This window comes from Heloderma suspectum, chromosome 7, assembly GCF_057233095.1.
Source record: "Heloderma suspectum isolate Gila_16-S chromosome 7, 16-S_ref, whole genome shotgun sequence".
Classification (NCBI taxonomy): Eukaryota; Metazoa; Chordata; class Lepidosauria; order Squamata; family Helodermatidae; genus Heloderma; species Heloderma suspectum.
In genome coordinates, this window is record NC_139464.1 from 48085761 (window position 1) to 48112118 (window position 26358).

Here is a 26358-nt window from a genome sequence, read left to right on the forward strand (position 1 = left end):
CAGCTTATCTCAGGACAAATGTACATAAAATGCATATATTAGAACGTGAATATTTGAGAACTGTGTACATACAACTGCATTTCAGCAATGTAAAGCACTTGGAAAATGCATACACTTAAAATGTATGCATATATTAATATATACATTAGGGGGAAAGAACATATAAAAACATACAAATTTCCATAGATATTTTTTTAAAAAAATAATAATTGTAGGCTCATGCAGAGATGGGATAAAATGAACTTGACCCCAAAACAAAATGAAACAAAACACAATATTTGCAAGACCAAAATCAGTCTATTTCTAGTTACAACACCATAGGCAATTCCTCATACGCTGCTTTTTAAAGGCTTTTCATATGATCCAACAAAGCGTGCCAAACTGCATTTTGTCTTTTCCATGATACTTGTGCAAGTCAGAGCAGCCCAACAGCAGAAGTAACCCAAACAATTGCTTGGAGTAGAAATATGTTTAGACACAACTTCCAGAGCCCCTGTATCATAGCAAGAGATCCCAAGGCACATATCTCTAACTGATCCATTCCAGTCCAGTTTCAGACTTAGTTTTAGGATGGAAACAGTCATGGTCACCTTGGTGAATGATTTATGGAGCTGGGGGTGGGGGGAGTGCAACTCTGTTGGTTCTCCTGGACCTCTCAGTGGCTTTCAATACCATCACCCGTGGCATCCTTCTGGACTATTTATCTGGGTTGGGCTTGGGAGCAGGGGTGGTGCTAGATACTGAAAAGATCAAGGATTCAGGCCCATAGGACAAAAAAAATGCACAAATTTGCCTATGATAATTTACATTTGCAAATATATGTACATAATTAGAAGTAATTACTATAATTTAAATTTTATAGAAGGCAAGCGAATGAACCGCTGCCTTACTTTCAGGACAGAACTGTCCAGTGTCCTAAACTGGGCTTGTTTAAAACTTATCCTCCAAGCACTCACACTTTTCCCTGGTTTTTTAGGCCCAAATCTGGATGGGGAGGATGGAGTACCACGGACAAGCAAAGAGCTGTATGGCACCTTAAACATTTACAGATTAATTGCAAAGTGAACAATTAGGGTAGAGTGTGGGAATGTATTGTAGACTATAATAACCCATGCTCTTAAGCTGCAAACTGACACAATTACTAGGGAGTAACCCCCTTAAACATAGTGGGATTTACTTAGTAAATCTTCACTCACTCTGCCCCCCCAAAACTAACAAGCACAACTGCACCAGACAGAGACTTTAGAACTGGAGGATGTCGCCCAGGCCAGGTGAGGATGCAGAGAGGGCAGTCACCAAGGGTGGCTCCTCTTTTTATTTCAAATACTTTATTTTGGTCATTTCTGGGATTCTGGAACACATTTTGTTTTACAATTCTTGGGTTCCAACTTCTTGAAATCCTAAATTCTATACCACATGTTGCAATATTAAGTTTCTAGCAATCTCATCATCATACAACTATTAAAGTACCAAAATGTATAGTTGGTTACCTTTATTAAGACCAACCAAAATTCCTAAGAAAGGTATTACCCAACTGTGAATTTTGGGTTTTTATTTCTCATGGACCAGCATGGCTACCTTTGCTTTTGGTTGTTTGTTTGTTTGTTTGTTTTAATTACCAGCGTTATCAATCCCCAGGTTTCTCTCTAGATCTAGATACTGGAACTATCTTCAGGGTGGGTAAGGCAGGTTGCAGCTCTGAGCATCTTTACTAAGGAATAAGACTCCAATCCTACATGCACTTACCTGGGAGTAAATCCCATTGAAATCAGCATGACTTCTGAGTAAACATTTTTAGGATTACACAGTAAGTTTGATGTAATCCTGAACATGTTTCACCCTTCCACAGATCTCTCTGTACTCCCAATTGTTTCCCTACCCCACATAATTTCCTATACCGTCTCAGCTACCTTTTCCCACCCCACAGGCCTCTATAGCCATGTTCAGGACTGGCCCCAAGACATTTTGCTGAGGCAGAGCAGCAAATGGTGCCTTTTCTCCTACTCCAGTCAAGGTGCATAGCAGTACTCAAAGCTAGTCAAGTGGTTTTGGCCCTGGAGGCAGAAAATCCTACAAGCACCTCTTAATTCCAGTGAAAATACAATACAATGAATAAATTAAATAATGAATAATTTGCTGCTTTTTCATGACAGCCCAAATCAACTGTCTACGACAGCTGCCTCAGGCTCTAAATGTGTGTGTGTGTGTGTGTGTGTGTATTTCAAGGACCCTGTCTCCTAAGGAGACCCCCTATTCATAAAAAGGGCTGTATGGATGGGGTGAGGAGGGCATCTGATTTCAGAAAAATACCTCAGGCAGAAAGATTCAAGGGCAGCAGCAGGAGGAGAAGCTGATGTGGGCAAAAAGCTAGGGAGATCATATGTAACAGAGATCATAAGGGCTCCCGTACCTTTCTTTCAGCATATGCCATTTTTCTCCAGTTACATGAAAAGCAACATCTTATAGAATACCTTTCTGTACAGTGGACTCCTGTCCATGAAAGCTTATTATGCCATAGAAATTTGTGAGTCTTTAAGGTGTCACAAAGCACTGTGGTATTTGAATGCGAAGGAGCAAGGAGCCCCTATTCTCCTCCCACATTTATTCACCTTTCTCTAGCCTTGTGCAAACCCCGATGCCAAGGAGGACCATGCACCCACCAGAATCTGGCCACATGGATCATGCAAAAAGTAGGTGCATTCCAGAAAGATGACTGCAGAACCAAGGAGCTCCAGACACATGCAAGCAAACCAGGGCAAGCTGTGCACTTATACATTACCTTGCCCCAAGTTGCTGCTCATTCAACCCCTTTTTGCAAGCAAGCCCACTTCTATTTCCACCCAAGGTAAGGGGCCTGGGCCAGCCTGGAGGAAGCAACAGATGAGGAAGGCTCTGGCACTTCATCTGAAATGTGAGCAACCAATGCACCTGCTTTTTCTCTTGTCAGGACCTCGCTGTCTACAATGGCCCAGGGCACAAGTGCAGTTGTCCAGTAGCAATTGGCTGGGCAGGTCATCTCTCTGCAAAGTCAGGCACACTCTGAGAAAGCCAAGTGATGGTGGTGCTGTTAGGCAATTTTGGACTCTAGAATTAATGAAAATAATGACCAGATTGTGGAAGGAAAAGTGGCAGTCTCCCCTCTAGTTTAAAAGGCTGGTGCCTTCATGCTATATTCTAACAGGGAGTGAATCTGCTTAGGGAGTGAATCCTAAGGTCTCATAGTAACTGCAAGGTTACTAAGTTCAGAAGGAAGGAGCAGGTTGTATTAAGGCAGATGATGGCAACTAGAGTAACTCTAAAGATCCGGACCACAGCTCAGAAAATCTGGAGCCCGTGCCCCAGTATGCCATTCCCTAACATCACCCATGCTTGGGAGGTGTGATATTACATTAAATAAATAAATAAAAAAGGGTAGTGTCATGCACATCTCTTTGCTGGCCTCCACTGATTTCATGGTGGATCACGTTGCTGTTCATGCAATTCAATGACATTTCCCAATAGTAACAGGAATGCATTTTTTAATTATATATGGACTTTTTAAAAAAACAATTGTTTAATTAAGGTTGTGATTTGTATTTTGTATTTTATCTTATTGTTCAGGTGACCATAATAAACTTGCCACTGATTGACTGGTCATTACATTTAAAGCCCTAAACAGTTTGGGATCAGGCTATCTAAGGGCTGTTCCCCCCACATGATCTTTCCTGCCCACTTAGGCTTTCAAAGGAGGCCCTGCTCTGTGTCCCACACAAATAGTGGTGTGGTCCATGGGTATGTGAGAAGGATAGACTATAGAACTCCCTACCTTGGCAGGCATGTTTACCCCATCTTTTGATGTTTCTTTAGGCTGCAATCCTACCCCCATTTACCTGGGAGTAACTACTATTGAACTCATTGGGACTTGCTTCTGAGTAGACATGTGCTTTGCTGTAAAACCCATTTGTTCTAATAGGGGTATGGCTTATGGAACAACTTAAATGTTCCCCATATTTTGATGCTGGCTCTCTCATGCTGTGCTTATTTTTTTGCTGGCAATGTTGTTTTGATTTTTGATTACCCGTGGCTGTGTTTTAAATGTGGTTTGTTAGCTGCCTTGCAGGTTTTCTATCCCATTTTGTGGGTTAGAAAGGTATAATATAAATATTTTAATTAATTAATTAAATCTACTTTACAGACAAGGTTTATGAAGGCAAATTTGTTTTAATGTCACATTTCTGTGTATTCAAATATAACTGGTTCATTTCCAGGCAATCAGGCTAAAGTAAACATTTTCTTTAAAATCTAAAGCATTCTGTAAAATTTGTTTGTTTGTTTTTATTCTTGATAAATGCTTTAGTTTAACCTCCATTTTAAAAGAGATTTAAATTCTTGCAGAACTTATATTTTGTCTTGCTCTAAGCTAGTTTGCTAGGAAAAAGGTAGTTAATGACACTCCATAAGGATGACAAGGGGATCTGTCAGCAAACAGAACAGTAGTCATTGATTGATATTGCTTAATTTTATATTAAATGCTGAAGGATAGAAATTGCCTAGTGACACTTTGACACCAGTGATGAGTAGTATAATTTAGTTAAGAAACATGCAATCACTACATTTATTTATCACTTGGATGATCACATACATTGCTAGCCTTCTGGATGTGAGGACCAAAATGGATGTAACATTAATCACTTTTTAAAAATAGTATATTTAGGAATAAAAAGTAGCTTTAGGGGCCCTAGTGTGGACCAGGGCTGAATCTTTGAGAGAGGGGAAGTTTGACCCTTCCCCCTTCAGTGATGGCCCAAATCATTTTGCTGTCTGAGGTGAAAGGATAAGATAGCACCCTGCCCGTGGTTTGCACATTAAGGGAGCAATCCTATGTCCCCTAGACAGTGTCAAGCTCAGAGCCAGGAAACCATGCTCCCCTCCCCCTTGTAGCTGACACAGAGAGAACTGCGCTAGCTGCCTCTCCATGCTCTGGAAAAGGAGCGCAGAGATGCAGTCATTCTGGGGGGCAGGGAGGGGAGGAGACCGGAGTGGCAGCCATGCGAGATACGAGATGTCCTCTGGCCACCCAAGCCTCCTTCCCTCCCCCTCTCTGAAGTCTCTGCTAGACGGGCAAAATGACTCTTCTAGCTCAAATGCAGAGAGGTGCCTCCCACTCTGCATTGGGTAAACATAAGCCTCCGAGTTTGGAGGCTTACGTGTACCCAGAGTGGATCCCATAGGACTGCACCCTAAGCTAACCCATGGTTTATTTAATCCATGGTTTGTTGCCTACTGAGGCTTTAGGTGGGTTCGCATGTCACTTTAAGCCATGATGGTTTATAAGCTACTCACAATAGTTTATTTTGAAAATAAGCTACTATTATCCCCCACATGATCAGACAAATAAGCTACTGTGCGTAGCTTTCCCCCGCCCTCGCCCCTCTACAGTCCTACCGCTTGGCCAGGATGGTATCCTAGCTTCCTTTGTGTTGGAAACCTTTCCCTGATGACCCTTGTGCTGCAGGTACATCATGTTCCTCTCTCTGATTGGCCGGCTGCGTGCTAGGGGGTGTCTTCTTCTGTCTCTGCTTTGTTGCTGCCGATCTCACCCCAGCGCTTCCCAGCTTCCCACCACCACCATCACCCCACCCAAGCTGCACTGCACCCCACGGTCCCCAGCTGGATTTCTATGCTTTGCCCTTCCACCCTGCTCACCTGCCTCTCTGCACTAAGCATGGTGCAGGAGTCCAAAAAGGGGGTGGATTCTGATGGACTCCCCCCCCCCTCCAGCCTCCTGGAGCCTGCTCACCAAGGCCTGGGCACTGACAGACCTGGCTGCCAAGCACCCCAGCACTCTTGCTCTTGCCTCCTTGGGAAAGCCAGGGTGAGAGCGTAGGGGGCTGGCCGTGCCAGGATCCATCCTGTCTGTGCTGGCTGTCAAGGGTTTCCTTAACAGCCAGAGCAGGGAGGAAGGGCCTTGGTGGCACCCCAGCACTCTCACCCTGGCCTCCTCCCATGGAAGCCAGGGCAGGAGCACTGGGGGCTGGCCTCACTGAGAACTTGGCAGTCAAGCCCTTGTGTGCATAAAGTACAAGGACTTGACTGCCAGAGTCTTTGGCACAGAGAGGAGGCGCAGCTTGGTGGGTGGAGCGAGCAGGGAGGCTCACTAAGCGGGTCCGGGCTGCATGAGCTCGGGGGGTAGCTCATCGAGTCCCCCCCCCCAGATGGAGATATGTCCATCCATCCCTACTCTTTGCACTGCTGCGGTGGTCTGTAGTGCAGCCATTTTGTAGACCTTGAATTTTCTCTCAGCATCCAGCAACTCTGATCAGGGAGTTTGTGCCATGCCACACTTTGGTGCATAAGAGCAGGCCAGGCTGTTTTTCTTTTAACCATTTGGCAATCCATGCTTTCCCCCTGCCTGCCTGCACCAAAAAGGCGGTGGCAGCTCTAAACCCTTGGAAGTTTGCAGCACTGGAGTCCAGTTTTATTCATAGGGGCCTCTTGTGGGGATGCACCCAATGCACAGTGGAAAACCTCTGCTGCTATGCCTCCACAAGCTAAAACACCTTTGCACTAAAAAGGGACTGGCGGCTCTAAATCCTTGGAAGTTTGCAGGAAGGGATAAAATTTCACATACAGGTTCCTATCATGGGGAGGCACCTGAGGCAGAACTAAAACCCTGCACAGCTATGCCTCTCTGTGGGAAACGTGGGGGTTTGACACTTTGGAAGTTTGCAGAGCACACTGTCTAGGGAGGGGTGAGGGCAAAGATGGGCAGAGAGGGCAAAGATGAGCGGACAGTGCAATCTGTTGCCAGGCAGAGCTTGGAAACACAGATCTGCCAGCTGGAGCACAATGGCGGCCATGGTTTTGACCGCTCTTGCCAAGTGACTCTGTAAGCAATCTTAAACCACTCTTTAAGCCACCATGGAATGCCAGATGACACAATAAGCCATGATGATTTAAATAAGCCTCTCTGCTTATCAGGGTGGCTTATTTTGGCTAAATAAGCCACTGTGGTTGGGGAAAACCGCTTGCAGATGACACAATGAACTATCATGGCTTATTCAGAAAAATAAACCATTGTGGCTTATTGTGACATGCAAACCCAGTCTTTGTCTAGCAGATGATTGAACAAACTATGATTTGTTTTCTCAACTGATGGATTGTCTGTTTCCCTGTTTCTTCACCTGCTCCTTCCCTGTATCTCAAATGTCTTTACAGTACTGTAGTACTGGCATGTAGAGTGGCTGGTTTGTTTGTTTTTTACTGCTCTTGCCTGCTGCCTCGGTAGCCTAGTGAAACAACTCACAAACAACCCCCTGGGTTCATAGGTAACGACAGCCTATGGTTTAAACAACCCATAGTTCACAACCCAACAACAAACCATGAGTTCTCTTCCTGGGTTGTTCGTGGTTAACAAACCTTGGTTTGTTAGCATAACCACAGTCACACATCACAACTCGGAATTCAACAACCCATATATGGGTTAGCATTATATACAACCAAGGCTACTACAGAAACCAACAAGACTGGCAGCTAAAATGTATTTCAGCAGCACTAGTGACAGGACAGTTTGCTGCCCCTCACTTTGCTTTATGGTAAAAAGGTAAAGGTAGAGGTGTCCCCAACCAGTCGTGTCCGAGTCTAGGGTGCGGTGCTCATCCCCATTTCTAAGCCGAAGAGCCAGCACTGTCCGAAGATGCTTCCGTGGTCATGTGGCCGGCATGACTGAACACCGAGGTGCACGGAATGCTGTTACCTTTCTCGCTGAGGCGGTACCTATTTATCTACTTGCAATTTCTTGCTTTCGAACTGCTAGGTTGGCAGAAGCTGGGACTGAAGACGGGAGCTCACTCCGTCACGCAGCACTCGGGTCTCGAACTGCTGACCTGCCGACCTTCCAGTCTGCAGTTCAGCGTCTTAACCACTAAGCCACCGCGGCCCTTTTGCTTTATGGTAGGGCCACACATCTCATGCTATTTTCCTGCCAAAGATTACTCCCCTGAAGGCCCTCATTTCTGCAGATACTGCCATTGGTGGCAAATAGAAGCTTTGGTGGGGGTGATCTTTGGCAGGAGAACAACATGGGGAAAGGGTTAACTCCCCATGATACAGGATCCTGAATTGGATCATGGCTGCTTTTTGTAACGAAAGATATGTGGCATTCTTAAGCACACAATTAAAAACCCACAATTAATCCTCCAATTACTGCATGAAACAGGGTTTCTGGCTCCAGAGAATAAAGCAGGGTTGTTCCCTGATGTGATTCATCATCCAAGAATTTGCTGATTCTCCTATTTCTACTAATGATTGGGGGGGGGGGATTCCACAAACAAGCTACAGCCTGCCTGTGAGAGATGGTTCATTTCACAAAAACGTATTATAAATGGAATAATTAGAGATACTTACTTCCAGGTAAGTGGATATAGCATCGCAGCCTGAATTTCTAATGTGCTCTGTGTTTCCTCACAGGTATTCACAGTGGCAGCTGGCAACTTTTTCAGTTAATGTGGTGGTGGTGGTGGTGGTTTAAAGGTATCTTAACATCTATACTTGTTTTCATTGGCTTTGCTCTGTCCTGGAAATGCGAAGTAATAACTTCTGGCCATGTGCAGAGTACCCCTCACCACTTTGTAATCACAACTAGCCTCTATATGTCTGGGATTAGGGAGAAAACTTTTGACGTTTGAGCTGGGGAACAGGCTTGCGACACTTAAAGTTTTCATTTTTGAAATTTACCGATGAACTGTCCTTCAAATAAAGCCAGGGAATACAAAGCAAGTGGCAAAGTAAAGACCTTGTTTCCCAGCACCAAGAAACTACAAACAGGACAAACAGGATCCCCCCTGCACGGAGGAGCTCTTTATGTGCACGTTGGGCCATGCGTAGAGCTCCTTCACACATGTTCTGAACACGTGGATGGCATGGGTGTGTGGCCACCAGGTGGAGTGATGCAGGGCTAGCCTGTGGCCCCCTCACTTTGAATGTGTGATGGGGTTCATGTAAACCCCCTTAATATTTTTCAGCCAGGTGAGGGTGGGGGCTGGCATGGCAGCTCAAGGCAGGGCAGCAGAGTTCAAAACATCAGTAAGGCTGAAGCAAGGCTTATTATGGAACTCAAAACCAGGCAGGAAAGAGAGAAGTCTGATGACTCAGTTTGCCCCATCTTTTTGGGAACTGCATCTAGGCAACAGGTACCTCCCACACAGTCAGCTCCAATGAGCTGGTGATGGGCTCTGAGAGTGTCTGTTTTCCCTTAGCTCTGAGGGGCAAACATTGTATTTGCCTTTGCCAAGGGGGAAGTAGAGAAGGAGGAGCTAACAGGAATCTAGCTGCAATGCTTGGGCTGAGAGAAAATAAAGCCAGTATCAGCGGGAGAGATTATGCTTGTCACCAGAAGATGTCATAAACTTATCTCTAATAAAGGTGTTACACTTGCCAGACAACACTTTATTTAAAGGACATATCCTGTATAGATAATTTAAAAAGAAACATTTCAAAGCAGCTTACAATGATTGAAACAACCAAATGATTTAACAGTACTTAAAAACAATCACTTGATGTAGCTGCCAAAATAGTAATGATTGTCTGAGATTTTGGTATCATCCTCCAGCCCCACCCACCCACCAACTTTCCCACCCTCTCCTGTAAAGGCTGTTTGTGGGGACCTGGCTTCTATCCTAGTGGAGACCCAGCAAGCTGGGGGCAAGACACTGAGAAACTCATTAGATAATTAAACAGCAACTCTGACACTTATACTGGATGAGAGAGATGTGCTTGATATTCTCCATACAGGGAAGAGAGGAGATAGAAGAAGAAGAGGCTTGACTTTGCAGCCATTTACTCATTTGCTTCTGCCTAGATTAGATTATTTTGTTTACTAGGGTAGCTGTTGATCAGAACCTTTTAAACATTCGTTCTTTTGGGATGGAGTTAATATTGAAGTGTAATTTTACAACAGCACCAGTAGTCCTGAACAAATGACTGAATTGTGAAATAATTCAGAAGGGAAATCAGTGACTGTGTTTGCATGTAAGGCTAAGCCATGGTTTATGTTAACCATGGTTTGTTGCTTTAGGCATGGAATTGTCTTGCAAAGAAGCAAACAAACTGTGGCTTGTTTTGGTATTTCTGGTTTGTTTGTTTCCCACTAATTTTGCCAGCCTTCAGAGTGGTTTCATTTTCAGGTTGCTTTACTAGGCACCTCTGTTTCAGGGCAAACAGCAACACAAACAAGCCGGGGATAAGTCACAATTCTGGATTCAGACATCACAACAACCTATGGTTTCAACAAACCAGAGACAAACCAAGATTTGTATTTGTGGTTTGTAGCTGTTTAACAAAGCATGGCTTATAGAATCATAGAATAGTAGGGTTGGAAGGGGCCTATAAGACCATTGAGTCCAACCCCCTGCTCAATGCAGGAATCCAAGTCAAAGCATCCCTGACAAGTGGCTGTCCAGCTTCACCTTGAATGTCTCCAGTGTGGGAGAGCCCACTACCTCCCTAGGTAATTGGTTCCATTGTCGTGTTGTTTAACAGTCAGGAAGTTTTTCCTGATGTTCAGCCAGAATCTCGCTTCCTGTAACTTGAGCCCATTATTCCATGTCCTGCAGTCTGGAATAACCGAGAAGAGATCCTGGCCTTCCTCTCTGTGATGACCTTTTAAGTACTTGAAGAGTGCTATCATATCTCCCCTCAGTCTCTTCTCAAGGCTAAACATGCCCAGTTCTTTCAGCTCTCCTCATAGGGCTTTGTTTCCAGTCCCCTGATCATCTTTGTTGCCCTCCTCTGAACCCTCTCCAATTTGTCTGCGTCCTTCTTAAGGTATGGTGCCCAGAACAGGACGCAGTACTCCAGATGAGGCCTCACCAGTGCAGAGTAGAGGGGAACTAGTACATCATGTGATTTGGAAGCTATACTTCTATTAATGCAGCCCAAAAGAGCATTTGCCTTTTTTTGCAGCCACATCACACTGTTGGCTCATATTCAGCTCGTGATCTACAACAATTCCAAGATCCTTCTTGCTTGTAGTATTGTTGAGCCAAGTATCTCCCATCTTGTAACTGCGTTTGGTTTCTTTTTCCTAGGTGCAGAACCTGGCATTTATCCCTATTAAATTTCATTCTGTTATTTTCTGCCCAATGCTCCAGTTTATCAAGATGATTTTGAATTTTGTTTCTGTCTTCCAGGGTATTAGCTAACCCACCCAATTTTGTGTCATCTGCAGATTTGATCAGCATTCCCTGCACCTCCTCGTCCATGTCATTAATAAAAATGTTGAAGAGCACTGGGCCCAGGACAGAGACCTGCGGTACCCCACTCGTTACCTCTCCCCAATTTGAGAAGGTCCCATTGATAAGCACTCTTTGAGTCCGATTCTGTAGCCAACTGTGGATCCACCTGATCATTGTTTCATCTAGCCCACTTTGAGCTAGTTTGCTCATCAGGATATCATGGGGGACTTGTCAAAAGCTTTGCTGAAGTCGAGGTATATTATGTTCACAGCATTCCTACAGTCCACGAGGGAGGTTACTTGGTCAAAAGTGAGATCAGATTAGTCTGGCAGGATTTGTTCTTGACAAATCCATGTTGGTGTCGAGTAATCACTGGATTGTTTTCAAGGTGCTTACAGATGGATTGCTTTATCATCTGTTCCAGAATTTTCCCAGGGATTGATGTCAGACTGGTCTGTAGTTCCCAGCTTTTTGCCCTTTTTGAAGATAGGGACAACATTAGCCCTCCTCCAGTCATCTGGCACTTCACCCGTCTTCTATGATTTCTCAAAGAAAGTGGTTCTGAGAGTTCTTCTGCCAGTTCCTTTATTACTCTAGGATGCAGTTCATCTGGCCCTGGAGATTTGAACTCATTCAAAATAATTAGGTGTTCCTTGACCATATGCCTATCGATCTCAAGCGCAATCCTGTCCCTTCAGCCTGTACTTCACCTTTCCCAGGGGGGTCATAGACCCTCTTTTGGGAGAAGACTGAGCCAAAGTAGGAATTGAGCACTTCCGCCTTTTCTTTGTCATCTGTTATCATTTTGCTATCCTTATTTAATAGCTGAACAACCATTTCTTTCCTCTGTCTTTTACTATGCACGTTGCTAAAGAAAGATTTTTTGTTGCTTTTGGCATCCCTCGCTAACCTCAGCTCGTTCTCAGCTTTAGCCTTCCTGACGCCATCCCTGAAATTCTGTGCTACCTGCCTGTAATCTTCCTTTGAATCCTTTAATTCTCCCTAGTCCTTATATTCAGGGGTCTGCCAGTAATTGCTTTTCAAACGGGGACCAACTGTTCTAACTTAGGGCATAGGGATGCTGCTGCTCAGATCTAGTCGCTACCTGTAGAGCTGTTAAGTTGTAAAAGAAGAATAAAGCTTTGAAAAGAGTTCCTTTGTCTGTGTCTGGACTTGGCTACTGGATTAGACTGAGAGCCCTCCAAGGAGCCCTTGACACTCCCACGCAATAGTGGGGGGGCTGGATTCCAGGCTTATCTCCCCAGAACTTTACCAAAACAAAAAGCTGTACTGGGACTCCTATTTTATAGGAGAAAACAGGGCTGACGTGTTCTATAATAATATATGCTTTAAGAAATATCAACAACCTCTGAGGGATGATTTAAGAAACGTTAACAATATTCGAGAACATCTGAGGACCTGTAAGATCTGTTTGAGAGAAACATGTCTGTGCCGAGAAGAAAGGAACTGGCATCTACTCCCCCCGCATCCTCTGTGTCAAAAGTGTCAAAGACAGAAGATATAGGGGAATTCTTTAAGCTGATAAAGACTTTATCTTTGCAATTTACGGAGCAAGTCAAAAGGCTGGATTTAATCCAAAATTCCATCACTGCCCTGCAAGGAGCTGTAGATTTAATTAATGAGTCACAGCAAAAAATGGAGATGAAAATTAGTGAGCTTGAAAACCGAGTGGCAGGAAATGAAACTACATCACAAATTTGTTTTTAAAATATCTCTGGTAGAATCTCCCAACTGGAGACCTTCACAAAAACATCCAGTGTACGGATAATTAGGATTAAAAATCTGCCTAATGATGTAAAATTGCCTATTTTTGTGGATAAACTTTTGCATGACATACTCCCTATTTCATCTGATTATTTACTTGATACTGAGCAGGCATTTTGTGTGCAAATTGCAAAAGGGACTGATTACACCATCATAGTTCAATTTGCAAAAGTCTCCACAAAGAATTATATCCTGCGCTTGGCAAGGGAGGCTGGAAGCCTTTCCTGGAAACAAGATAAAGTTATGTTATTCCCAGACTACATCAAAGAGGTGGCGAATAAAAGAAGGCAATATATCAAGGCAAAGAATATGGCAAAACAAATGAACTTACAATATTACTTAAAATATCCTGCTATGCTTTGTATTGTGTCTGAAGGTCAGATGAAGAAGTTTTTAAATCATGACATGGCGAAGGCTTGGCTTAACGTAAAAATGCATGAGAATTCTGTTACAACCCCATGAACTGGAATCTTTAAACAAGTTTTGTTAACTGTTTGTGCTTAGTCTATATGACTCAGGCTAATTCAAAAGGCTGGCCGATCCTCTAGTTCCTTCCTCTACTTTCTATAGGAGGAAGTTATCCGCAACACAAGTCAGGAATCTCTTGGAGGTTTTGCAGAATTTGTTTCCCAACAAATATTGGGGAAATTGAAGTCCTCCATTACTACTACATCATGCTTCCTTGAAACATTGGCAATTTGCTTTTCAAAAGTTTCATCCTCATCTTCTCCTTGATTGGGTGGCCGGTAGTAGAAGGAAGCATAAAAGGAACCACCATGTTCTTTTTATTCTTTGCTCCATTTATTTTAACCCAGATGCTCTCGATTGGGGTACCAAGCTCATCCTCCTGTATTTCTGTGCAGAGATATGTATTTTTCACATACAGTGCAACCCCACCTCCCTTTCTGTTCCTCCTGTTCTTTTCGAACAAGTTATATCCTTCAGTTGCTGTATTCCAGTCATGGGAGTCATCCCACCAAGTTTCAGTTACACCTATCAAGTCATAATTTCCCTCCTGTATTAAGAGTAGGGATGGCGGAGAATTTCTCCACGAATCTTCGGGAGGCCGAGCACCAAGGCATTCGGCCCCCCAAAAGTGTTGGGGAAATTCTCCGCTGGCCCCCCGCCCCCCCCCCGGGATGGGACTTACCTTCAGCGAATGTCCCTCTCGGCAGCGGGTCCCGGCAGCGTTTCGGCGGGGGCGGCAGCCGGTCTCCCGACCGGCTGCCGCCGCCACCATTACAAAATAAAAAAGTAAAAAAACAAAACAAAACACACACCCGTGATAGGCTACGTGACGATTTACGTAGCCTATCACGGCTAGATTTCCAAAGTCAGCCGTGATAGGCTACGTAAATCGTCACGTAGCCTATCACAGGTGACTTTGGGGGAAAAAAATAGCGTTCCCTTATTTTCGCCGTAGTCTACGTAAATCTTTACATAGACTAGACATGCCAAAATAAGGAATGCAAATGGCGGCGCCCATGGGCCGCCGCCATTTGCGTATGCGCTTCCCCCCCCCCCGAAGTCACCCGTGATAGGCTACGTGACGATTAACATAGCCTATCACGGCTGACTTTGGAAATCTAGCCGTGATAGGCTACGTTAATTGTTACGTAGCCTATCACGGGTTTTGTTTTTTACTTTTTCTTTCGCGGCCGGGGAGACGGGGCGCTTCTCCCCAGCCTGAATTTTGGCCGGGCGAGGCGGGACGCCTCCCCCCGCTCGCCTGAACTTCGGGGGGAGAAGCGAAGAGCCTCCCCCCCACCGCGAAGCAAGCTTCGAGGACAGGTAAGGGACTTTCGCCCATCCCTAATTAAGAGTTCAAGTTCATTCTGTTTGTTTCCCATACTCTGGGCATTAGTGTATAGACATTGAAGCCCATGTGGTTTCTTGTCTGGCTTTCTTCCTACATGTTTGTGAAGACTATTATTGGACGCAATTAGGGCTGTTCTCTCTGTTGTGGTGCATGAACCTTCATCCATTGTTACCCCCAACTTTATGTCTCCCTCCCCCGTAGGATTCAGCTTAAAGCCCTTCTGATGAAGTTCTTCATGCTGTGGCCAAACACATTCTTCCCAACCTTTATGGAGTGCAACCCATCCCTTGCCAACAGTCCATTTTCCAGGAAGTATAGCCCATGGTCCCAGAATCCAAATCTCTCGCATCAGCACCACCTTCATAGCCAGTCATTCACCCGGAGTATTTTTCTTTCTTTTCTTTCTGCTTGTTCGCAGGGATGGGTTTGGACACAACGACAAGCCAGATTTCAACAAACCACACCATGACTTAGTGTTATGTACAGTGTCAGCTCCAGATTTTTGAGGCCTCTTGGGCAAGACACCCTCAATGGGCCCCTCCCTCAGTGAGTCTACCTTCTCACCACCATCATTACCAGCTGCTATTGCTCCACCTCCTCTTTCTCAACAGTGCTACCACTTGCTTACTTGACAGGCAGAAAGCCAGCGAGCAAGTGGGCAGCAGCATCTGCTGCTGCTCCCTCTCACCACCACTACCATTCACTGGACCAGAGGGAGAGGCAGGTGATCAAGCAGAATGCAATGATGAAAAGGAAGAGCACCTCCAGGGGGCCCATGTCAGTGGGGGCCCTGGGCAGGTGCTCAACCATGCCTAATCTTGATGCTGGCCCTGGTTATGTGTGAACCAGGCCAGTGTTTTCTTTCCCTGTTGAAGCCACAGTCAGCTTTTGAATTCTCACTGGGGGAGTTGGGAGTCTGAGATCTACTGACTCCCACCTTGTTCTGTGTACAAGTCAGGAACACAATGCTACACAAGGCCACTTATACTTCTCATGCATGTCATCTATTTGCCCTTCATACAACTTTGATATTCTTGTTTATATTAATGAGAACTAGCAGGAAAGTGATGGAAGAGTTGGGAGAAAGAATGAAGGGGAAGTGTTCTATTAATTAAGAACTGTTTAATTGTACTGAGCCGGGTTTTTTTTTTACTCTCAAATGCTTCATCAATCAACAATATCAATAATATTAATCTAACATCAAAATAATAAGAGAAACAATATTAACAAGTTAACACACATATTTAAACATCAAACAGATTAAATTTAAATCATCCCCAATATAGCTTTTTCTACTGAAATAGCATGATGGCTTTTTTTATGTCTTTCCTGGAGTGAAACATTAAATAGCATGAGCCCAGAAAGTCTGATGCAGAGGTCAGAAAATAACAATGTTCATGCTTACGTGAGTCCTTTGTCATGAAATTTGAATTCTTTTCCTTGGCAATGCAAAAAATGCAGCCTTACTTGTTTTGCAGTGGTGTGCATACTGAAAGAACAGTCATGTTCTGAACGGAGAATGTTCTTTGTAACAGTTCATTTTATGCTATTTTATTTCTCATTCTGAAGGGTTGCTGTTCCCCATTTTAGAGGCTGGCCTTTGACAGAAATGCGGCAATGAACAGCTCCTATACTTTCTTCACTGTACTGCTGTTCTTACTGGCCAGTGCCTTACACTTCCTCTACCACGTGGTCCAGGCATGGCTCATCCTCCAATGGAAGTAGAATATAGGTGGAGAGGAAGAAGGCAGGCATGGAGACGAAGCTAATTTTCCCCATCCTTATTGTAGGATTCCAGCAATTCTGTTCTCCATCTGATCATACTGAGAGCCATTTACAAATAGCTCCTTATATAGTACTAAAACTGGGAGTATCCTAGTACACATGCTCCGGGGCTGGCTGGCATCATAGGGGAGATGGAGCCAGACAGACTGGAGTCCAGGATGGGTGTGTGGCTTGGCCTTCAGCTATTGTTATGGGAGGCTGGCTGGGAGAAATGATTTACACAATCATGCGTCTGATGAAGTGGGCAGTAGTCCATAACAAATTTATTGTGGCAAACATTTTTAAGTCTTTAAGGTGCCACATAACTCTTGATGTGTTTTACAGAATCAGTTATCCAAGAATAACAATCCCTTACCTCACTTTAATTTCTAATTTGTTTCAGGACTGAACCAAAGGCTGGCCACAGGCTGAAGCAAGCTGAAAAATCCCTGGCAAAATCAATGGCTCTTGTCTTACTGTTATTTTATCTCTGCATAGGAGATCATGTAAACAATGGCGGGATTCTTTTTTCTGATTTGCAAAGTTGAATGGCGTGCAGAGTTCCTGCTGCTGCAAAGTGACCAATAAATATGACAGTGAATAAAAGGTGTGTGACTGGAATTCTTTGTACCATATAGGCAGGCCTGTTGATTCATAACAACCCCAAATAACAGTCTTTGAGGGCATTTTCAGACATGAAGTTTAAAGCAGCTCTTCAGTCTGTTTGTAATGTGAATGTAATTGGTGGAAGCAATAGGCCCCTTCATAGGGGGAATCGGGCCCATGTGATGAGGGGGAAACAGGGTCATGCTACTGGCCCTGCCCTCCGTGTCATGCAGACAAGCTAGCCCTACCCCTAATGTCCATGAGCATGGACATCTGAGGAACAGCCTCTCCGTATGAGTAGCTGCTCATTTGTAGTGGCTCCTCTTCAGGTATCCATGCTCAGGTGGATGTTGGAGGCGGAACTAGCCCAGCTATGTGCTGCTGGAGATGGGGTTAGCGCCCCACTCATTGTGTGGAACCCCTTCAAGTGTTATACATGTGAAGGAGGCTAATGTGGTGGCCACTTCAAATGCAGTTTGGCACTTGGTTTCCAACTGAATGTTGTCATTTACGTGAGAAGTGGCAGCTTCTAAATAGGTCTTGTCCCATAAAGACTCTGGGTAGAGCATCTTCCTATATCTCTGTTTTGGTCCTACCCCCTACTCCACAATGCAACTTTCAAATGGGAACCAGAAGTGAAGGATGTATCCTACTCTAGTATTTTCTTAGCTCTGTAGTGGTAGCAGACTTGTAATCAACAGAAGCTAGTCATATGGTAGAGTAGGGGTCCCCCAACTTTTTCAGCCTGTAGGTGCATTTGAAATCCAGCATGGGCACCAGTGACAAAACGGCCACTGTGTATGCATGGCATGGCTACTCACAAGATGGCCACCATGGGGGGGGGGGGTCAGTTCAGAAAGACCACAGTGAAATAATTCAAATGTGAAGTTATTTACTAACAAATAAAACAGAAATACAAACATCCAAACACTATCAACAAATAGTTATAATAGAAATACAAACATCCAAATATTCCTGGCAGAGAAATACGAACAACAAATATCCAAACATTCCTGCCACAGAAATACAAACATCCAAACTTGCCAGCACAACCGTAGCATGTATAGAAGGATCAGAGACACGGATCATCATGATTTTTATATGGAATCTCCCTCAAACCAACCTGAAATTGCAGTTCTGTGATTTTAAGGTAGTTTGGGGAAGATCAAATGTAGGAATGATGAGTAAGAAAGTGCCCATATTTAATTCTATGGGGAAACCAAACTTTTCCCCAAGCTTCCAATAATAAATTTATTTTTGCATCTTGAGAACTCTTTTCTTTACAATTTGCATTCAAGGGGAACACTTACCTTTCCCTTCCAACACAGCCACCCACCGGTCATGCCCACTCTGACCGAGCAGGCATGGAAAGGGGGTAAGGATTATGTATTTATTAATTTGGCCAATCAGAGAGCAAGGGTGTGTGTCAAATGTAAAGCAACCAAGAAGTTAGCAGCCATGCCTTGTATACAAAGAAATCGCCACGAGGGCACCATTAAAAGCCTTGCTGGCACACCTGAACTCTTGGGAGCCCTGTTCGGGAGCCCTGTGCTAGAGATATATTGCTGCTGAGAGATTGCCTTCCCACTATAATCAGGAAGTGGAATAAAAATGTGATTCCACACAGCATTTCAATATATTCTCTATTTAAAACATTTATGTACTGCCCTTTCTCCAGAGATATCATGCTGGCTAAGAATAAAAGTTTAGTGTAACCGGCGTGAGCCGCAGGGCTTCTGTACTTCCCCTCCCCTCCGCTGGTATGACAAGGAGGAGATCAGAAGCCCCCACCCTTGGCCAACTGCAGCCACTAGCCATTCGTGAACGTAGAAAAACTATGGTTAATCTCAACTACAGTTCTCCTCCAAAGAAGCAGCTCCTGGACCTTGCCAAAACATATGTTTAAAAGAAGCATTAGCTGTACTGCAACACCAGCAATTCGCCAAATTAGACAATCCCTTATTAAAGAGACATTGCGGTGTTCTATAGACATGAAAAAACTGTTTTTGCTTAATAAGATATAACTTAAGATCCACAGATATGACAGATTGACGCAAAGCGGCAATCCACTGATTAGGCATTTTGTGGTGGTCCCCACAGCATGGTCTCAAATTCCCAAATGTGCCCACGGGTCCAAAAAGGTTGGGGACCCCTGCTGTACCTTATTCTAGCCAGTAAGTCTTTGTAATCCATGCAGTCTGGTGATGGCCAACTTTATTTAGGGAAGAGTTCCACTGAGAAGGATAAAATCAGCCACTGACTATGCAGTGTAAGATGTCTTGGCCTCATGTAACTGATTGACTTAAATGTGGAATTTAAAAGCAAATATCTTCAAGACACAATGAATTTTCCCAAAAATAAGAAGTGGAAGACCCCTGCAATTTCCTCAAATTCTTGATGCATTTAAATGGACAAGGGGGAAAAAACATCCAGAAGATATGTTATAGGGGTACAAAAAACATTCAGAAGCAGATATTTGCCTTTTAATCTCAGGTAAGAGATCAAGACACATTGTGCCTGCAACCAGGCTACTGTCTGAGCTATAATTGGACTATTCTGTATAAGGGGACCACTACTGAACCTGTTCTGAATATGAGGTCTTACCTCTGGAGTAATAATAAACATGTATAGGGTACATTTCCATCACAATTCGGTAACAAAATGCCCACTCCGAACAGCCAAACTTAGGAGGCAGGATTAGGAGGGAGGGTTTCCGGGTCAGGCAGTGCCCTACAGCTTTCCTTATTAACCACTTTCTCTGTGCTGGCTCTTAGGACTACTCCATCCATTTATGTGCTTGATCACTGAGAACAGATTTTGCTGACTATCAAAGGGGCAAGCTTACACTTTAACTAACTGAGTTAATGTATACAAAGAAAAGCAAGGGACTCTTGTGCTGTTGTGTTGCTCCCAGGACTTTTCACAGAAGTATAGGTTGCTCACAAGAGCTCAGATGAGGAACAACATACCAGGGAGAAGAGACTGTGCATGTGGCTGCATCAGAAGCTTTTGCACACTGCTCTAAAGCCTAGTTTTGCACACGACTCTAGCAATTCTGTTGACCGAAAAAAGAAAAGGGGGGGAAAAGGCTCCTGTTGCTGTGATACTGTTGGAGGCAGATTACTTATGTTACTGGGAGTGGTTATGAGTTGCACATTCAAAGTATAGTATGTCAATTTGGACAGCAGTTCCAGAGAGGCGTGGTTACCAGTAGCTTCAGCCGTTTCTAGTAGGGGGTGGGGATGCAGTCAGATTTGTCTGCAGTGGGGGAAGGGCTGAGGAGTAAGTATTGTACTGTATATGATCAGCTGCAAGTCTCCAGGATATGTCTTTCCTTTTAAGGTTTTTGTATTATTTTTCTCAATAATCTGTGTAATAAAGTCCTCCCCAAAAGAAGCTGCTCCTGGACCTTGCCAAAACATATGTTTAAAAGAAGCATTAGCTGTATTGCACCACCAGCAATTAGCCAAATTAGAGAATCCCTTATTAAAGAGACGTTGCGGTGTCCAAGAGACATGAAACAAAACTTTTTGCTGAATAAGACACAGCGTAGGATGCAAAGATGCAACAGGTATATATTTTTATAAAGATACCTTTATAATCAAAATTTATGCTTGTGAAAATCCCGTTAAGCACCAGCATATGCATACTTAATGCACACAACAGATATGAAGCCATAAATTGGTTTGGGAAATGCCCTTTAGCATGCTTTGTCATAATGAGATCTCTAGTTGGAAACCCATACCTGCTATCCCACCCCCACCCCTCCTAAGGGGGGATGCACACCCATAAGCAAATTGTAGAGGAGAACTAGTTCATATAATATATACAACAAGTAGATGCATTTCCCCCACAGAAATTCTGGAAAGTTTGGTTCACTGGGAGATATGGGCTCTTCAACATGTACTGTGGAGACTACCGTAGTGATGGGACTTTTGTCTACCTGATTAAGAAGTTTGGACAATACTCGCTTAAATTACCTTGTTCCTTGTCCCAGAAAATAAGTCGTTTGGATGGGACTCAACGGCCACTCTGCTTAATGCTGCAACCCAGATGTTATACTACCCAGTGTGAACAAAACCCAAGCATCATGCTAGCACAGCTGTATAAATAAAAAATGCCATGCTAGCAGCAACACTTTCTAGATGTGGTATTGTGCAAATCTGTTTCCTGGTACAGAAATGGGCAGAGTCAGGTAATAAAAGAGGCATGACTGTGGACTCACCGAATGCTTCATCCTAATGCTCTCAAGCCACTGCTGAGCTATCTCAGCACAAACCTATTCAGGTGATGTTGGGAAGTAGGCGGGTAGAACAGGGTTGGAACCGAAATGTAGCATAGCAGGATGAACCTGCTCTCCTTGCCTCACGGAAGGAGAGAAACGTCTTCTGTTTCTATAGAAGAACTATAGGACTATACCACACAATACTCTAGGGACATAGAAAGTTGCATTGCACCAAGTCAGACCATTGTTCCATTTAGCTGGTAGCAGCTCTCCAGGGTCTCAGACAAGAGTCTTCATACAAATTGTTGTTGTTCAGTCGTTCAGTCGTGTCCGACTCTTCATACAAATACAGCGGCATAATAGCTTTATAATCAAATTATATCTTTATAATCAAAGTTCATTCTTGTGAAAATCCCGTTAAGCAACAGCATATGCATACTTACTGCACACAACTAAATACATTTGACATTCGAGATTCAATTATTATGTAATGCATAGAGAAGCAACCGTTTGAGGGCCAAACGAGATGTGACACTAAACTCATCATGAGAAAATCTATCCTTATTTTTTAAATTCTCATAGCTGCGTGGCAGGGGGATTTTCATTATGACTACAGCACACAGAGAGATGAGGTTTAACTGTTCCTTTGCCAGCCATAATCCTAAAGCAAATTGCCCACCCCCTGCTGCTATTAGCCTTTGAAAAAAAATCCCTCATTGGTGCCAATGGGAGCTTTTCCCCGTAGGGCTAATAGGAGGATTTTTGTTGGGATCACAGTTGGAGAGGGAAGTTTAAATCTCTCCTCCCCACATGCTGTGGTCCCAGTGAAAATGGGGCCTTCCTGCATTTAAGCATTTAAAAAAACAAAACAACTAAACACGCTTTCTAATAGTATGTTTAGTATCACATATAGTTGGAAATTATTTTTTACATGTTTCTGATCATTTCACGATATATTTGAATTTGAACCTCTTAAAAATAATACTTATCTGTGTTTTATAAAAGCAGCAAGAGTAGAATGCACCAGGAACACATCTCTTGCACAAGTTCCAATAAGCCTGTTAGAAGTGATGAAATAATAGAATTGTGCAACTCCTGTTTACTCTAACAGGTTGTGCAGGAGATGCCTCCAGCATGCCTTCAATAAATTCACAGTGCAGAAATGGGTGGTGGCAGCAGAACATATCCTTCTTCTAATTGGTTATAATCTAGCTGGATCACATCACAATGGTACTTCAGTTGAGGAAAACAAGGGCCATTTGTTACAGCAAGTAGGTCACATGATGGAAAAGCAAAGCAGTGGATCAAGCGCTCTCTGACCTATTTATATAATCTCCCTCAGAGAAACAGTGTAGTCACTTGAAAGCCACAAAGATCTAAACAGTGCACATAAGTATGCATATTTCTGTAAGTGTGTGACTTTTTTTTTTAATAGTAACTATTTTTTCTAAAGGGGGGGTGGGTGGTTAGTTTTACAAAGCTTGTTTTATCTTTCGAATACCACATGGCTCATGTTGAAGCTCCTGCACAGCCTCTTGCTGTTGAGTTTCCCCTTCAACGAATCGTGCATGGTAGATTACAGTCAGTGAATGACTCATCACTTAAATATGCACTGTGGGAGGAGGGGAAGGAGAGCCAGCATTGTGCATGCAAAGACTTTTCACATGTTTTAGCAATGCACAGGTCGAGCACTATTTCTGTGCAAGGAAAAGCTCCAAAGTGATTGCAGCAGAGAAGAACATTTCATTTCTTTCAGTTAAATGCAAATGTGCTCCCTGACCTTCTCACTCCTAAAGAAATAAGCTTGTGTCTCCATATTCCATTGAACTACTTGTGATCCCTCTTCCATCTTCAACTGGTGATCAGAGACTACAGTTGTAAAATGTGTGAACAACTTATTTGTTGCTTCTTGGTATCATAGATTCAGACACCATACATCTAGAATCTTTTCACTGTTTGTATCTATAAAACAAAAACATGTAGCACACCATAAAATATATAAAATAGGCTTGTCACTAACATCAGTCTAATTTATGTTTTAGTATATGTAGCTCATATACTTGTTGCTTCCTGGCAAGAAATAGGAATCACCTAGAATACTCCCTCTTTTCATTAACTTCTTTGCATAAAGTTGTTATTTATCTACATCTATGGGATTTCAGAAACAATTAGGTACATCATGAATGAAGAGTAGAGTAACAAAAGCAAAAGCACATCAAAAAGCCAAATAAGATCTTTGAATCAAGTACAGATGTTTCAGCCAGGGTTCATTTAAGCGTAGGAGATCTAGCTGAATGTTCTCGCAGAACAACCCAGAGGGGGAGAACATAGCACCAAGCCTCCTTTGCAGCAGAGCTTCTCCTCCCCCATCCTCCTGCTGCCAGTCAGGCAAAGTGCTGCAGCAGGAGACACAGAAGATTGGCTCGCCTACTTGCTAGCAGGCACAATGGAAGCCGCAGCTTGATGTCTTCCCCTCCCCCTTTCCTCAAGGGTACAGGAGCAAGACTACAGCCTCAGTATAAATTCTGCTGCCAGAGCTGGTTTTTGTTCTCTAAAAGTTGGGAAAGCTTATCAGTTAAACCCCGGTTTTGCACTATAACTTGCAAGATATGAAGGCAGCCATTTTGGGCAGAGTATATCATCCATGTTGAGATGATTGAATGTTACCTTACAGTCCAATTCCCTGGGACTCACGGTCCAAATTTCCCCTTAAAGGTATATCAATTAGCTTTTAACGGTAAAACATTTAAAATGCCCTGTTAGTCAGAGAGCCTATACAGGGATACAGTGGCCCTAGGACAAATTCCACTTACTTCCACATGCAACCAAGGCACAGTAAGCCTAACTAAAATTCAATCGTGCTCTTACTCACCCACCCATCATCCGCTCCTGTGCTGCCATGTTTCCCCTCAGACTCTTGGAGCTACCTACCTCAAATCTTGGATGCTGGTGAACTCCACACAGCCTGAGCCTCTGCAGGCCTAAACACCACAAATGAAGCTTGTCATGAAGAGTACTTTTAATAAATAACTATTTATAGGATGCGCTGTAGGTCAAAGATTCAAAAAGAAAGGTTTCCATAACAAACAGCTACAGAGACTGGCTGAACACTACAGTGCACGGGCCGGGCAGGGGGGAAGACTCTGTAGTATAAAAAAATGCTGCCCGCTTTGCTCTCCCTTCTTCTCCCACATTGTTTTCCTTCCTGCCAGCTGCTTCCCAACCCTCAGAAAGAACAGCAGTTTGGATGGACTCAAAATGTAGAAACACCTCTCACATATATTTACTTAATTATTATTAAATTTATTAATCGCCCATCTGGCTGGTCACCCAGCCACTCTGGGCGATGTACAGCATACAATAAAACAGTTTAAAACAATAAAATTCTACAATAAAAACATTTTCTAAAATACCCTAACCCACCCCAAACGCCTGCCTGAACAACCATGTTTTTAATGCATGGCAGAAGCTCATTAAAGAGGGGGCATGGCGGAGTTCCCTAGGGAGGGAGTTCCACAGAGTGGGGGCCACCACAGAAAAGGCCCTCTCCTTCGTACCCACCAGTCTAGCTGTCCTGGCTGATGGGACAGAGAGAAGGCCATCCGAGGCTGATCTTGTTAAGTGGCCTGTCTGGTGCTGCTGGAGGCGGTCCTTAAAATAGGCTGGGCCGGAACCATATAGGGTTTTAAAGGTCAAAACCAACACCTTGAATTTGGCCCGGAAAACAACTGGTAACCAGTGCAACTCCTTCAGCAATGGAGTGATGTGATATCACCGGCGGCTGCCTGTAATCAGGCGAGCCGCCGTGTTCTGTACCAGCTGCAGCTTCCGAACCGTCTTCAAGGGTAACCCCACGTAGAGCGCATTACAGTAGTCTAAATGAGAGGAGACCAGGGCATATACTACTGATGGGAGCAGATGGTCGGGAAGGAAGGGGCGCAACCGCTGTATCAGATGGAGTTGCTACAGCGCTGTCCGGCTCACAGCTGACACCTGAGCCTCCATGGACAGCTGGGAGTCCAAAATGACCCCCAGGCTACGGACCTGGTCTTTCAAGGGTAGCCGTACCCCATTCAACACCAGGTCAACATCCCCCAGCCTCCTCTTGTCTCCCACCAAAAGTACCTCGGTCTTGTCAGGGTTCAGCTTCAGCTTATTCCTCCCCATCCAGCCACTCACCGTCTCCAGACATTTGGACAGGGATTCTACGGCCAACCTTGGTGAAGATGTGAATGAGAGGTAGAGCTGCGTGTCATCCGCATATTGATGACACCGCACCCCAAACCTCCTGATAGCCCCCAGCGGCTTCACATAGATATTAAATAGCACTGGGGAGAGGATGGAACCCTGTGGCACCCCACAAGTGAGTGGCCACGGGTCCGAAACCTCCTCTTCCAGTGCTACCCTCTGGTACCTGCCGGAGAGGAAGGACCGGAACCACCACAATACGGTGTCTCCAATGCCCAACCCCTCCAGGCGGTCCAGGAGGATACCGTGGTCAACGGCATCAAAAGCCGCTGCGAGGTTGAGGAGAACAAGGAAGGAGCATTCACCCCTATCCAGAGCCCTCCTCATATCATCTACCAAGGCGACCAAGGCCGTTTCTGTCCCATGCCCAAGCCTGAAGCCCGACTGAAATGGGTCTAGATAATCAGTTTCTTCCAAGTATGCCTTCAACTGCATCGCCACCACCCTCTCAATCACCTTGCCCAAAAATGGCAGATTTGAGACTGGGCGAAAGTTAACCTAAGACATGTTAGGTGTCTTGTTGGTTCGGGCCTTTATGAACCAGTTTAATTAGTTGGATCTTTATTTTAAACCTGTTTTGTTGTTTTAATTAGGATGTTCCAGTTTGCATTCTACAAATACATTAAATAATTATTCAGATTCTGTTCTAGTATTTGGGAGGGGTGAGGTTCCATAAATTTTTTTATAAAAGTTCAGGT

The 26358-nt window shown here is 44.0% G+C and overlaps 1 long non-coding RNA gene across 1 annotated transcript in view; it reads right to left on the minus strand.

Annotated features, from left to right (window-relative positions):
• Positions 1-14620: 14620 nt before the first annotated feature.
• Positions 14621-26358, minus strand: part of LOC146339723 (uncharacterized) — a 33194-nt gene continuing 21456 nt past the window's right edge. Inside the window, exons 2-3 of the long non-coding RNA XR_014784329.1 lie at positions 24344-24393; positions 14621-23374 (exon numbers count right to left, since the gene is read on the minus strand). This is a non-coding gene — a long non-coding RNA (uncharacterized LOC146339723). The remainder of the gene's footprint in view (positions 23375-24343; positions 24394-26358) is intronic.